The 4,622-nt window shown below is 36.3% G+C and overlaps 1 pseudogene; it reads left to right on the top strand.

Moving 5' to 3' along the window:
* The first annotated feature begins 1,829 nt into the window (after positions 1–1,829).
* Positions 1,830–3,067, top strand: LOC100982367 (large ribosomal subunit protein uL3-like; annotated as a pseudogene).
* Positions 3,068–4,622: the final 1,555 nt, after the last annotated feature.

Here is a 4,622-nt window from a genome sequence, read left to right as displayed (position 1 = left end):
TCTACTACATGAATGAGATAAATGGTAACTAAATAGTTGGTATAAACATATGAGCTGGCTGAAGTTATAGGTTTTATAAAGTATATACAAATTTTTGTCTATATTTCTCTATACATTTTATCTTTCATCAGTTTTAATTTCTGGTTAATTGTAAATTAAAAGCCTGTAATTCTCTCTTTGTTTTAGGGTGTTCATTTTCCATGTAAAATATTAGCTGTTTCTAGCAGCAATAATCATGGGGAAACAAGAACTCAGGTAGTAAAGCATTAGTGAAATTGAAAGATAAGAATGGGGAGGTCATCATGGAGGAGTGAAAAAAAAAAAGACTTAGTCCTTTGCATTCCCTTCATGATAAAAATGAAGTTATTTCGTTAACATGTACTTAGATAATTTTACATTCTTATAGTGCATATTTAAATTTGGATTAAAAAAACAACCTACATCATAAGATTTTGCATCATCTGAAAGAATATTTTAATTGGTCCATCTGGCATTTGAAATAATACGGTACTTATTATAAAGCAGGTGTTAGACACTTCTGAATATTCTGTCCTTAATTAAAGCTTAAAGTAAGATTACATTTTCTATTTTAAACTTTAAAAATCTAAAGTTAGTAGACATGAATAACAAAATGTATGGAATCATATGATTTTCAACATTCAGTAACTAATGATTAGATATTATTTATTGAACTTTAATTCCTGACATACTTTTGTTTTGAATTTGAGAAATGTAACAATGGGTATCAGTAGTTGGAAATTATTTGTGTTCAAACTTTGTTTATTCACCGTAATTAAGAAAATTTGGTGTACTCTTGAGTGTCATAGTTCAGCAAACACTTTAGAAATAAAAGCTCATCATATATTTGACTATGGTTTTTAGGTATCTTTATTCAAAAGAAAATGAAATTGTTGGTTGATACCTCAAAGTAAAAATGTATTAAAAATATTTGGCCTGAATTAATAAACATATTTATAAAAGATTATCTTGGGTTTGTTTAAACTATATTCTTTGATAGTTTGACAGAACTTTTAAGATAATTTGGTGATAATTTAGAGTCCATACGATCTCTGCAAAAATAAACATCAGCTTAGTAAGTCCTCCTTATAATCCATACATAGAAAATCATAAAATTTGAGAAAGATAATAGGACTGTTATTTACATGCACAACAGGTTAAGAAGCAATACATAAAGAATGTCTGTGAATCACATCAAGGAAGATTTAAATCTCCAGTGAAAGAATCTAGGGTTATTTTTGGCCAACTCTACTCAAAACTTCTATTAATGTTTAGCTAAATAAATGGAAGAGAAGTTCAACCAGAATATATTTCCAATATTGAAGTGCGATCCACTTGCATGTATGGGTTTTCTTTGCAAATAGGTACTGCAAGTGGCAACAAACATCAAAATGAAGCAATCAATAAGCAAAATTCTATGCAAGAATATAGGCAAATTTAATTGGATAGATATAGCATCTATTCTCTAGGATTTTATAATCCCAAAGAGCAACGAGAAGCTTACATCAGTGTACTTAGATGCCAGGAGAGCAATAAAAAATTAGTGCTCTGAGAAATAAAATAAACCATGTATTTGTATTTTGTCAGTTATATCTACAACTGACAAAATGAATCGAGACAGATGATACAATTAAGATTTACAATTATGACCAGCGGGACGTGACAGTGTGCTGTCTAACTGGAAGTTCACTGTTCCCTGGCTTGGGTCCCTAGGCTTCCTGCTTTGGAAGCTCAGCAGCAGGCTTCATGGGAAGGTGAAGAGCTTCCCTAAGGATGAACCTTCCAAGCCATTCCACCTCACAGCCTTCCTGGGATACAAGGCTGGTATGGCCTACATCATGTGAGAAGCTGACAGCCCAGGATCCAAGGTGAACAAGAAGGAAGTGGTAGAGGCTGTGACAGTTGTGGAGACACTGCCCATGGCAGTTGTGGGCATTGTGGCTATATGGAAATCGCTCAAGGCCTCCAGACCTTCAAGACTGTCTTTGCTGAGCACATCAGCAATGAATGCAAAGGTGCTTCCATAAGAACCGGCATAATCTATAAAGATGGCCTTTACCAAGTACCACAAGAAATGGCAGAATGAGGATGGCAACAAGCAGCTGGAGAAGGAATTCAACAGCATGAAAATGTACTGCCAAGTCATCTCTATCATTGCCCATACTTAGATGTGCCTGCTTCCTCTGTGCCAGAAGAAGGCACGCCGATGGAGATCCAGGTGAACTGAGGCACTGTGGCTGAGAAACTGGACTGGACCTGGGAAATGCTAGAGCACCAGGTCCCTGTGAACCAAGTATTTGGGTAGGACAGGGTAATTGATGCCATTGAGGTGACCAAGTGCAAAGGCTACAAAAGGGGTCACCAGTCATTGGCACACCAAGAAGCTGACCCACAAGACCCACCAAAGGCTGTGTAAGGCTCCTTATATCAGGACGTGGCATCCTGCCTGTGTGGCCTTCTCTGTGGCATGTGCTGGGCAGAAAGGCTACCATCACTGCACTGAGAATAACAAGAAGATCTGTAACATTGGCCATGGCTACCTTACGAAGGATGAAAAATGGATCAAGAACAATGCCTCCACTGATGGTGACCTGTCCGACAAGAGCATCAACCCTCTGGGTGGCTTTGTCCACTATAATGAAATGAACATTGACTTTGTCATGCTGAAAGGCTGTGTGGTGGGAATCAAGAAGTGAGTGCTCACCTCCGCAAGCCTTTGATGGTGCAGACCAAGCGTCTTGCTCTGGAGAAGACTGACCTTAAGTTCATCAACACTGTTTCCAGGTTTGGCCGTGGCCACTTCCAGACCATGGAGGAGAAGAAAGCGTTCATGGAACCACTAAAAAGACCAGATTGCAAAGCAAGAAGGAGCTTAATGCCAGGAACAGATTTTGCAGCTGATGGGGTCTCAATAAAAGTTATTTTCCACTGGAAAAAAAAAATTAGATAGGCTTTCAAAACTTAACAGACAAGACTAGATTCTAAATAGTGATGGCAAAAATATAGAATTTGGAAAGAAGTAGTTCAAAAGAAACCTATATAATAATTTCTGGAGAGTTTAGGTTGATTTGATTGGTTCACAATAATTAAACAAGTAGTTGTTGATAAGTAAAGCACTGTGTTAAGTGTCTCCAGAAATACAAAGATGAGAATGCACTAATCCTGTCTTTAAGGTATCTTCCTAAGTGGGAACAGGTTTATATGCACAAATATTCTTAAGTAAAATACATGATATCTGCCATGTGATTGAATGAAGCAAAGATAAATAAATCAGTAAAGTCACATGACTTTATTGGGAGAATTTCTCACAAAAATGTTAGCTTTTGAGACACAATGAGAAGGGAAAAAAAAGAAGTATTTTAAACATTAAATATAAAAGCAAAGTTGCTCCAGACCAGTGGTGTCTGATAGAACTTTCTGCTATGAGAGAAATGTTATATATCTGTTGTGTCTGATATAATAGCCATGAACCACTTGTGGCTACCAAAAACTTGAAACTTTAAAACAGAATGCTAAAACTTATTTAATTTAAATTTAATGGTTACTATACTGAACAACACAGTTTTAGGCAGAGAAACCAGCTTATGTAGAAGTACTGAAGCTTGAGAGAGCATGGGACGCTATGTTTACAGGCAGCAACCTCTCTGCTCTCACTAGAGTAGAGTTGGGTGATAAAGTGAAAAGCAAGGTTGAAAGCAAATATCCAGGCAAAATTTTGGAAGGTTTTGCATATTGGGCCATTATAGAGTAGGCAATGAAAATTTTTGAATAGGTTTGAGTCAAGTCCAACCTTGGGATTTAGGAAGAAAACCAGTGACTGTGAATCAGTCGAGATCAGGTGAGAAGTTACTGTAACGATTCAAACAAGAGAATGTGAGATATTATATTAAGACAAAGAAAATAAAATTATATATGCAAAGGAAAATTCAGGGAGACATTTATCATATTGGCTTAATGTGGTTTCCCCAAACTAAGGAGAAAATGTTCGAGTAAAAATTACAAATGCAAACAGCATTTTTCTTTTTCAGAGTTTCTGGGAAAAGGAAGAAAATGACACAGGGAAATGGTGGCAGCCAATATTGTGTGAGTGACTAAGCCAGCAATCAACATGGGTGACTGGAGTTCATTCTTACAGGGAAACACTGGAGGATGGTATAACACATGTGCCTCAAAATTATCCCAACAAAAGAGCAAGGGAGCTGAGACACTACCATCAATCACCAGTTAAAGACTGTTTCCAGGGGATGCAGGACTTCTGGCCTGCTGTATGCTGGGATAGATTAGCCTTCCATAGCTTCAGGAAAAACAAAAAACAAAAAAAACCTGAGAAGTAGAAATACAGATAATAGGATTCGGAAGCCCTCAGGTGGACATAAAAATGGCAGCATGCAAAGGCTTAATCAGAGTTCTATTAGTGTCTGCTTCATGCATGTAATATGTAATATAACACCAGGTATGCTACATGTCTTATAAAATCATATTAAAATATGTATAAACATACTAACAGGCTTACTGCTTATATAATAAGAGAGATGGTAACTAAGTTAAAAAATAAGAATAATAAAAAATACATTCATATTGAAAAACCAAAAATATGTCTATAG

This window comes from Pan paniscus, chromosome 6, assembly GCF_029289425.2.
Source record: "Pan paniscus chromosome 6, NHGRI_mPanPan1-v2.0_pri, whole genome shotgun sequence".
Lineage (NCBI taxonomy): Eukaryota > Metazoa > Chordata > Mammalia > Primates > Hominidae > Pan > Pan paniscus.
The sequence above is the reverse complement of the archived record's forward strand: the minus strand, read 5'-3'. Positions and strand labels throughout refer to the sequence as shown.